This window comes from Dermacentor andersoni, chromosome 7, assembly GCF_023375885.2.
Source record: "Dermacentor andersoni chromosome 7, qqDerAnde1_hic_scaffold, whole genome shotgun sequence".
Lineage (NCBI taxonomy): Eukaryota > Metazoa > Arthropoda > Arachnida > Ixodida > Ixodidae > Dermacentor > Dermacentor andersoni.
In genome coordinates this window covers 132,618,652-132,629,398 of record NC_092820.1, presented here as the reverse complement: position 1 = coordinate 132,629,398, position 10,747 = coordinate 132,618,652, and the positions used below count along the sequence as shown (strand labels likewise).

Sequence of the window (10,747 nt, the reverse complement as noted above, 5' to 3'; positions counted from 1 at the left end):
TGCAGTATGACGTTAAAGAGCCCATTCGGTACGTCTGGAAGATTTTTGATGCCCAGGTGTGTGCAGCTGCAATCACCGATTCTCTACTCCAATCTAAGCAAGGGGAATCAGACCAATCGCAGGCGGCAGCACCACTTTTCTCACCCAGTTATCGACTTCCATTGCGGTAGCGCCCCACCGAAACACTCTGTTATTCTGCATGCTCCTAGCTTCCCGCCAGCCAATTATATTAGAAAGGTATGTGGCTCCTGCCGGGTCTATTCTTCTTGAAGGCAAACAAAAGAAACCTTCTATGAACAAGCAGAAAGCGTCATTGCTTTACTTAAGTAACTTTGACTGTCATCATTCTTGCTTGCCTTGACGGTTACCTAAATTAAATGTCAGAAGATTGAACTATAACCAGAATCGAACAATTTTACGTTGAAATAAACCCTACAGAGTTCACTTCCTGCAGTGAAAATGCAGATAAAAGAGGAAAGTGGGAGCATCCATCCGAAGGATAGCGAAGACAAGAAAGTTTTCTCTCACCTATGAGGTCAGGGTGGTTAAGGGAACCTCTAATAAAGGTGCAAGACGGAATTATCTGCTGCTAAATGCGTGCCTGACAGGTACGAAGGGCCACACGTCAGATTATAAGGAGCCGGAATTCAAATAATTTAAGATTAAAACTGGTAAGCACACGAAGTTAGCAAACCCATTGTGTTTGTCCTCTCCGGCATGCTACTGCCTGTCCGGGAACCGTACTGCATTTAGCTCCAACCATGGCCTCCGATATAGCGCGCGCTGACAGGTTTTGCTCGGGCCGTCGCGTCCAAAAAAAAGAAAAGACAATGTGAATCGGCGCGAGCGCCTGGCCGCCACTGGATGGCGCTTTTATCCGAGGGCTCCGGTGCATACTGAGACGGCAGTAACAGGCAGACTGCGCGTGGTCACAAGGTGCACATTGACGGTCTTTTTCAGTGTACCGGAATATTTTTTTTTTCTGGATGTATCGAAGGCAATTTTTCAGCCTTTGCTCCAACATTCTGATGACTGAACCCTCTATGGTTTTCTATTGCCTTACAATTTCCAGTACTTTTGTAGGTTGCTACCTATTAATTTTGTATTATTTATGTTAAACAAATTTATTTTTATGAGCAGCTCATGTGTGGATTCTTAGACCATTTATTGGCGCTAAACTTGTAGCTTATCGTGGATCGCAGAATTTATTTCTTGTTGCCTTGTCAAACGCATTCTCTTTATTTTCACATTTCTTCTTTTCGCACTTCCGATTGTAGTTATTTGGCAATTTATATGGCAACAGCAGCGTTGTATGTCTACTTTCTTGCCACGAATTTCCATGTAATATTACTAGTATGCCACCGTGCTTACTTTTTCCTTTCCTTAGTTTTTATTTATTCCTACTTTTTGTATTGACAGTATTGATCTGACATGCCATTACAGTGTGAGAATGAAGCTTTCTTATCGTTGATGCTTTCTTGCCTGTTTGCATATCGCTTGTTTAATTTTGATGTAGTCGCATAGTTTTCCCCTTAATCAGTGCCTTCCTGGAGGCAGGACAAGTATTCTTAAAAAAATATACTTTCCTCAAAAATAAACATACCGTAAGCAGACACGTGGACAAGAGACTGTAATTTGGTGTTCGGAGTAATTTACACTTCACACTGTCTGTAAGGGCTTCGTTTATTTAGCGCATTCTATCGCTGTGCTTTCTGTGTGGCCAATGAAAATCATAAAATCCAAGTACAATATTCACACGCCGGACAAGCTCGCATTTCCTTATGCATTAAAGAGTGTGACTGTGATATTAAATACGAAATTTGCAGAAGTTTTACACCGATATCACTTTGAGCCACAACGTCTATACCAATAATTGTTCACGTTTTCCTTTGTCTCAAAATTGCCATATTTGGCTGCGGCAATGAAATCAAATATAACTTAATATAAAGGAAGCGACCGGCACGTTACCTAAAACTTAATGAGAAATTTATTTACCTATTTATTGCGCGCCGGAAACGTGACTTCCCTAACGATGTGTTTCAGTAACTGGTAATTCATATTACCAGCATTGAGTTAACCACTGCTCTCAGCCATAAATCCGGCATGCTGTAAGGAGCGCGCACAATATGCAGTACCTTAACACCTTTTTAAGAATGTTTTTGTTGTTTTGTGTTTTTGTTTTGCACATTATATTTCAGCATTACTTGATTTGATCACTTGGTTATCTACACCTTTTTTTTCTTGCAGTTTTGGAACGCCACCCAGAAATTGTGGGTTTATTATTCTAATCAGATTGGTGCCCCAAAGTGTCAAAATGACGTCAAGGTCAACATAACAAATAATACTATATTCCTCACTGAATCCTATATAAATGGCTCTGAAAAGTAAGTTTCAAAGCTCCATAGTATTCTTGGCTGATATTAATAGTGGTTCGTCTTTCAGGCACAGTGAAGGCAGTGATTGGTGGTTCGACAGAGGCGGCAAAGGGTCGTCCTCAAATTCCATGGTAATGATGAATTACAGTAAGTGACGGTATTTTCATCTTTCTTTATAAAACCCAACTGAGCATTGTAGTACCGCTAATACTATACTAGATGGTACAGTGCAACTTCGAGACGTCTACTTACAGCCGTAGAACTTCTTTAGAGAAGTCCGTCAAGCGAATCTTTCTTTTTCTTTCCTGCTTCGTTTCGCGAAGTTGTTATCTGTTGCGGGGTCGGTCTGTTTAACTGCGAATAATTTACACATAAATGTACAAATGGTATTTTCCACCGAATGCTAGAGCTAGCGAACTAATGCCCACGTAAATGCAGAATATATGCGTATGGTAAGGTTATAAGTATCAGTATAGCACAACAATCTCTTTATGGAATTGTAAGGGCTTCTGTATCTACCAAGTACAGGCAGTCGGGAAAGGGCGTGGTAAGGTGACACACTACGATTGCAAATGCCCTCGCGACCGTTCGAGGTGACGCATATGATGACGCTACTGTTCTTTGTGCACTGGCGGGCAAACGTATTAATCACTAAGACCTCAGCGTGCGCGTGTTTACTGCATTCATGGTAGGCCGCGAGGCTGGTGTATTTGTTGAGCATTTCCATCTGTCACCACTCGTGAGTGGAATGGATAAACAGCTGATATGCTGATTTGACGGTTCCTGATAAACAAGGGCTTTAGTGTGCATCGACGACAGTCTAGAGCGAGATCGAGAAGGTCGACATAGCGAAGTGGGCCATTTATATTCAAGGTTTAGCTCTTTATTTCATGCCTTGATTAATACATACCTGTATACAGAACGCATTTTACAAAGAGAAATGCTAGTGCGTCTTTCTTGGCATCGATGGCCTCACGGAAACAAATACCCGATGCCTGCCACGAGAGGGAGTGGTGGCTCAGTGGGGGACACGGTGAATGAAAGGATCTTGTACTTACTGGAATAGTGCATTACAGACCGTAGACAGAGCTGCTGAGCGGCTTCTGCGAAGATCGAACACGTGACCGCGCCTCCATTGAGCACCTTCAGGATTTATCTTCCCGACAACGGGCGAGGTGGTGTGCATATGCACAAGAAATTTTTCTTCCTTTCTGGGTGAAAGATTATTCTCCCTTTATTGAGTGCTCTCAAAAGAATGCGGAATAGGAACTGTAGTGCTGCTAATAACTTATACACAGCCTCATTTTTTCCTATTCGGCGCATGTGCGTCTTCCAATGAAAGAATAGCCAACTATGCGTACTTCTTTTCTTTTCATTTTTTTTATATGAGCACATGGCTCGAAACATTGCGCTTATATGCGTGAAATATTAGGAAATTCTTATTTCCAGTGTCATCATATATGTCTTTGTTGTTTGCACTGCTTCTCGCTGCCATCACTTTTCTTATAGCGTTAGCATTCTTTCTGTATTTCGCCCTCCTTCACGAGGCTATGGGCTATATTTGTTTGCAAACTCGACCAATGGTCACTTGGTGTAGATTTACCTGCCCATTTTTAAGAGTATCGTTCACAGCCTTATCACCGCCTAGAGAAGGAACGTGGTTTGTTCCTCGTGAAATTTTCACGTTTATTTCAACAGCAATTATATCGGCGGCTCAATATATATGTCGCCGTTGCCGTGAGCTTACGTATAAAATTCAAGTGCGATAAGATCATATCCCGCGCCGTTGGCTCTGCGCGGGAAAGGACGTGGTCGAGGGTAAGTCGCGATTGATAGTTGCTGGGTGGGCGCCCCAAGTATATATAGGAGCCTGGGCCAATTTCCTATCAATCTTAGCACAAATTTTGACCAACTTGTTAGAGGCAGAAAAAAACAACCTTTATATCAAATCTGCCTGCTACATTCCTGAGGCTGTGTGATAGTTTATGCACATATGGGATTATGAATATGCATGTCGCGTGGCATTGCTCTGAACATGGGTGCACTCCAATATATAAATACACCACAATACTTTCCGCGCATAAAAATAAGACCACGAGGGAGAATATTGAGGCCTACTATATCAGCGGTGGTCCCGTATGTATACGTTTCGCGTCCATAATCGAAACACGTCAAGCGACGCGAGCTAGCTCGGGTCGCTACAAGCCGAAATTAACGCACGTGGCAATATATATATATATATATATAAGTCATCATGTATATGTCTATATACATGCTCATAATCATGCATATATAGAAGTATCAGTCAGCGTGTTACTCCAAACTTCACACGTCTTCCGAGCACGGCTTCGACGTCTCCTTGCAAGAACATCCTTCTCCCAACCCATTCCACCCGTTCCTGATGTATCCGACATCATTGTGCGCATCATCCTCCGCGAGATTGAAGGGGCCTCCCCAGTGGAACTGGGGAGGCCTCTTGCAGCCTTTTCGTGCAGCCATTTCGCTTATCGAAGCCGTCGTGCGTCAATAACCAGCAAACGCATGATTACAGATGCTTTACTATCCTGAGTACCGTCCGCCCACCACACCTGAGGTATACAGAAGGCCATTCGTTCGTCCTCGTTATCAGAATTCCGCAGTATGGCCCATCTGCTTCTGTTTTAGAGTGTAGTTCCCGAGTGCCGGTACACAATGGCGACGACAGCCCTCCGCCATTATGGCGGGCACAACGAAACGTTGCCCTTTCGCCATCCCGACACCTGCACCGCTCGCCTCTGCGTTGTCACTCTCCTTCTCCCTCATATTCCCGCCGTTCATCAGAAAACTGACGGGCGCTGCTCCCAGAGGTTAGCCTCCCACGTCGAATAAACCTGAAATTCCTCTGCTCACACTAAATGGACATCACAACCTTATCAACGTAGTCGTGGACGGTATACCCGTCATGGCACTCATTGTCGCCGGTGCCAGCATACCGGTCATAAACTCAAACCTCCGTAGTCGTCTGAAGAAAAGTTCTTACCCCTGCTCCGATCGCTATAGTCCGCGTAGCCGATGGTGCGAATCCGGCTGTTGCTGGATTACGTACCACCCTTGTCACTGTTGCCGGACGCCAAACTTCAGTTTTCTTTTACATATTGGATCAGTGCCCACACGAAATCATCATACGACTTGACTTTCTTTCCGCACATTCGGCTCGCATTGCCTTGAAGGGTGATCCACCTTCACTTATCTCATGCTGATGAGCCTTCAGATCCTGCGCCGAGTCGACTGTGTTCCGCCGACTACTTTCGTCTACCACATCTAGCCGTGACGTACATCGATGTCTCACCTGATCCCTCTGCGGACTACGGCGATTACATCGTGTGGCCCAACGCTGCCATGCTCTGTTCGCAGAATGTCATGTTCCCCTACTCGGTCACCAGTATAAAGGGCAATGCCGCACGTCTCCCTATTGTGAATTTTGGACTATGCCCTCAAGTAATACCCCAGGGTATCACCCTTGCAACCCTAGCGCCAGGCTCCGACTATCTTGTTTCCGTCTTAACTGATCCTGCTGCTAGTCATTCGAACCCCACGATGTTACATAGCATAACGAATATGATCGCCACTGACCTTCCGGCTGGACACGTGCACGCACTTATATCGTTTATAATTTATTGTCCCTTAAGGACCCCTTTCAGGGTATTACATAAGGGGGGGGGGCAAAAGCATCAAGAATCACCATGGTCATTGTTATAGAATGGTTAACCTATTTGTACAACGGTAAACAAAACTTAGTATACATGCTAGTAGACGATGGCGAAGAAAAATTAAAAAAGAAAACGAAGTAAGGTACTAACCGGCAGTAGAAATGGCAACACAACCGGCAATATAACAGAAAAGTAATAAAAAATTAGACGTTAGAGTAACAGCATAGTAGTGGTAGGTTCAGGGTTTAAAAAACATGATAGTAAGTGTCTTCCTCATATCGTGCCAGGACATTTTTTTATCTTAATGACCGACGACTGGGCTAAACAACAGTTGTCAAGCGAGGGATTCGCCCCCGTGATGCCAAACCCATACACCGACGTCCCTAATGTGTCTCCACCGCTCAGCGCCCAGATTTACAAAATGATGTTGACGAAAAGGTTTCCCGTAATATCGTCGCACATGGCCATCTATCGTCGTGCTCGTTATAAAGAAAGACAAGAGCTGGGGCGCTTCTGTATCGTATACCGGAATCTTAACCAAGTAAAAAGAAAAACCAGTACCCCTTACATCGGACACATGACGTCCTCGACTCTCTGAGTGGTTCCAAGTATTTTTCTTTCATAGACGCGCTCCGGATATGGGCAGATTGCAGTTGACAACACGAATCATGAAAAGACGGCGTTTATTACACATGATGGGCCTTATCAGTTTAAGGTTATGCCATTCGGGCTATGCAATGGACGGATGGATGGAAAAAACTTTAATAGAAAAAGGACCTGCGAGGTTGCCAGCCCGGGCTCAGGCCAGCCGGGCATTATGTACGGTGAGGCATAGCCTTTCCACCGCTGCCACGGCCCGCTGGATAGCCCATAGTTGGTCGTCTAGTTCCGACCTAGTCAGAGTGCTTAGCCATCGCTCCTTGAGAAGGTCCGGTTCTATGTTGCCCTCTACATATATTGAGCTGATCTCTGTGCATTTCCATAAGATGTGTGCCATGTCTGCGTGTTCGCACTTGCAGAGCTTGCAACTCGCCTCTGGGTATTGTATTGTATTTATTCTAAGGGTACTGGGTTTCAGAACGTTCTGGTTTGCAACCTTCTCCAATCTATTTCTTGAGACCTGTAGAGTTGTTTGTGGGGTTGTGGGTATGCTTCTCTTTGTTTCGTGTATTGTGTGAGTATGTGGTGGTACATGACCAGTCTATCCCTGTTGTCTTTTATCGCTTCTTTGTCGTCGTCGCCTCCTCCTTGTTCTCCATCGCCTCCGCCGCATTCCTTCCCCCTTCCCCGAGGGTTGCGGGGTGTTGTGCCATAACTGTTCGTGCAGCGGTGGGATAGTATTCGCGCGGCTCGCTCAGCCTTCACGTTGAGGTTGGGAGGGGCTTTCGTGCAATGCTATGCAATGCTCCCGCCATATTTGAACGAATTATGGACGCCCTCCTTCACGGCTTAAAGTGGGCAATCTGCTTGTGCTACGTCGATGATGTCATCGTTTTTTCGCCGCCTTTTGACACACACCTCGAGCGTCCCTCGCCAGTTCTTCCAGTATTCCGCAAGGTGAGACTTCAGCTCAGTTCGACGAAATGTCACTACGGCCACCGGCAACTTACTGTGCTCTGAGACCTCTTTAACTCTTCCCGTGTTTATTCCGATCTGGAGGAAGTTTGCGCGGTCAAGGATTTCCCTGTACCCACCTGCGGTACCGACCTTCGAAGCTTGTTAGGCCTGTGCTCCTGCTTCCCCAGATTAGGGCGTAATTTTGCTGACATCGCACGCCCTCTAACAGAACGTCTTAAGAAAGACGCAACTCTGGCTGGGGTGCCGACCAAGCTAGTGCCTTTGCTGAGCTGATGATGCGACTCACGTAGCCACCGTTTCTCGGCCACCTTGATGCGTACGTCCCAACGGAGGTTCGCACCGATGCCAGCGGCCACGGTATCGGCGCTGTTTTGGCACAATGACAGCGCAGTTGCGACCGTGTCATTCTGTACGCTAACCATCTTGTTACCAGTCGAACGCAATTACTCGATCACCGAACGCGAATGCCTCACCCTTGGTTGAGCATTGGGTAAATTTCTCCCCTGCCTCTGTGGACGGCGTTTCCCGGTTATCACCGATCACCACGCCCTATGCTGGCTTTCCCATTTGAAAGATCCAGCTGGACGTCTCGATCGGTGAGCTCTACGGCTCCCAGAATAATGTTACGCAGTAATGTATGAAATAGCCAGGCTCTAAGAGGGCGCTCATTGCTTGTCACGTCATCCAGCAGAGCCACCAGACAATCCTGAGGCCGGCGAGTCATCTTGCGTCCTCGCGCAACGACGTGACCCTCGCCTGAGAGACATCATTCTCAGCCTGACGGACTTGCCATCTTGCGCCTCTTCACGTTCATTTGTGCTGCGAGGTGCCATATTGTACCGTTACAAGATGTACCTTGATGGCCCTGAACTGCTAATGGTCGTTCCCAAGCATATGCGCGAGACTAGTCGCACAGTTGCACGATTTCCCAACCACTGGTGATTTCGGAGTCTAAAAGACATTTGACCGTGTTCGGCGTCATTCCTTTTCGCCCGGTATTTACCGTTTCGTTTGCCGTTACGTCGCGTCCAGCAAATCTTGTCAGCACGGCAAAAAACCAGCTTCTCCACCAGTTGGCCGTATTCAGCCCATTGAAATACCATCTGCGCCATTATTTCGTGTTGGTCTTGATCTCCTTGGCTCTTTTCCTGTATCGCTTAGCGGGAACATGTGGATAGCATTTGCTACGGACTACACCACCTGGTACGCTATCGCGCGGACTCTCTCTGCAACCCCCGCAGGGGCGTCTGCGCAAGCAGGCGTTTGGTGTGTTGCGACACCACGTACCCGAGCACACGATGGTTGGACCCTCCCGCGCGTAGCCGTGCGCGGCTTAGCCGTGTCTGGGGAAAAGGGGATCCTGGTGGTTGAGCCGAAGCTGGGTGTTTGGACCTTTAAGGCCCCCCGGCGGAGGCAACACACCTCTTCGGCCTCGGCTTCACATAGACGGCACCTCCAGACTGACCCACCTGGAGGAAATCGGCAGTCGCCTTTTCCTGTCACTCTCTCCCTACAACCTTCGTCTTTCCCTTACTTTCCACCTTTCCTGTCTCCTTCTCTCTTCTGTTTACTTCCGTTTACCTTGGCGGCAAGGGTTAACCCTGTGTGGCTATCCAACCTTGGGTACACCATATTTGGTTATAGTGGCGGCGTACGACTGGCGTCGTGCAGACTTGCATGCAAGCTCTGCCGCGTCCCCTCGTTGGGCTCCGTGGTGGGCGGTCGGCGCTGTTGCCGAATTTTTATACATTTTCATGGAAACTTCCTTCCCCAAACTTCCTGATCGCCCTCAGAAACGAGGGCGCACCGAAGATCTCTTTCAATTTTTCGGACAACAAGTCCACAACTTTCCTCGATTCCACGTGATTCACTCAGAAAAGCCAGACAAACTTGTGCGATCAATTTCACCATTCCTTGTTTCCAAGTGTTTGACCGAAGTTTTCGGTACAGGATATAAGGTTTCGAGAATGTCAAGTGGTGATCTCCTTTTGGAGCTCCAAAATCAGAAGCAGTATGAGAAGCTGCCGAAACTTGTGTCATTTGGGGAGACCCAAGTAACAGTAACCCCGCACCGTACCATGAACACAAGCCGTGGTGTTGTCTCGGACGATGACTTGCTGGAGCTCACTGAGGATGAACTCTTGGAGGGCTTCAGTGACCAGAACGTTATCAATGTTAAAAGAATTAAGATCAGGCGTGACAGCAAAGAAATCAAGACCAAACACCTTATATTGACTTTTGGCTCAAGTATTCTGCCCGAGTCTGTAGAGGCCGGGTACATCAAGCTCCGTGTTAGGCCATATGTGCCAAATCCGCTTAGATGTTTCAAATGCCAACGCTTCGGCCACAGTTCGCAGAGCTGCCGAGGCCGTCAAACCTGTGCGAAGTGCAGTGCACACGAACATACTTCTGAAGCTTGCGTGAACACTCTCCATTGTGTAAACTGTGAAGGCGAGCACGCCGCATACTCGCGGTCGTGCCCGTCTTGGAAGAAAGAAAAAGAAATAGTCACAATCAAAGTTAAAGAAAACATATCGTACAAAGAGGCACGCAGGCGGGTAGCATACCTGTCTAAGAGTAGCTTTGCCGATGTGGCGCGTAAGGGGGCAGCGTCACAACGGCCTCCGGCGGCTGTCCGACCCACAGGCAGTGAGTCGGCGGTTACGCCATCTGCCCCCGCGGCGGTTGCAGCTAGCGCTGCTCCGTCTACCCAGCAGACGGGGCCATCGACCCCGAAGGTGGACGCAGCCGACGCTGCCCCAGCCTCCGAGGCCCCTTCCAGCGCTGGCAACGGCCAGCGCAGCCAAATCCCTCAGGGAGCCCCATCGACCTCCGGGCTGGTGGGCACAGGGGTCTTGCCCTCCAAGGCGGGACTCCCTCTGAAAACCACTCGCTCGCAAGAGCGCTTGTCCGGCGCCTCACACGAGGCAATGGACACTACACCTGTCCCCAAGGCGCACCAAGCGCCTAAGGAGCGTCGAGAATCGCTCGAACGCTTCAAAAAGAACAAAACACCTATTACAGGGCCTCGAAAGGGCTCTGTAATCTAAGACATCTTTCCGTTTCCGTACACACAGCACCAATTTACTCTAAATATGGATACAC

The 10,747-nt window shown here is 47.6% G+C and overlaps 1 long non-coding RNA gene across 1 annotated transcript in view; it reads left to right on the top strand.

The window, feature by feature from the left end:
* Nucleotides 1-2,252: 2,252 nt before the first annotated feature.
* Nucleotides 2,253-10,747, top strand: part of LOC140219336 (uncharacterized) — a 35,089-nt gene continuing 26,594 nt past the window's right edge. Inside the window, exons 1-2 of the long non-coding RNA XR_011895538.1 lie at nt 2,253-2,384; nt 2,443-2,522. This is a non-coding gene — a long non-coding RNA (uncharacterized lncRNA). The remainder of the gene's footprint in view (nt 2,385-2,442; nt 2,523-10,747) is intronic.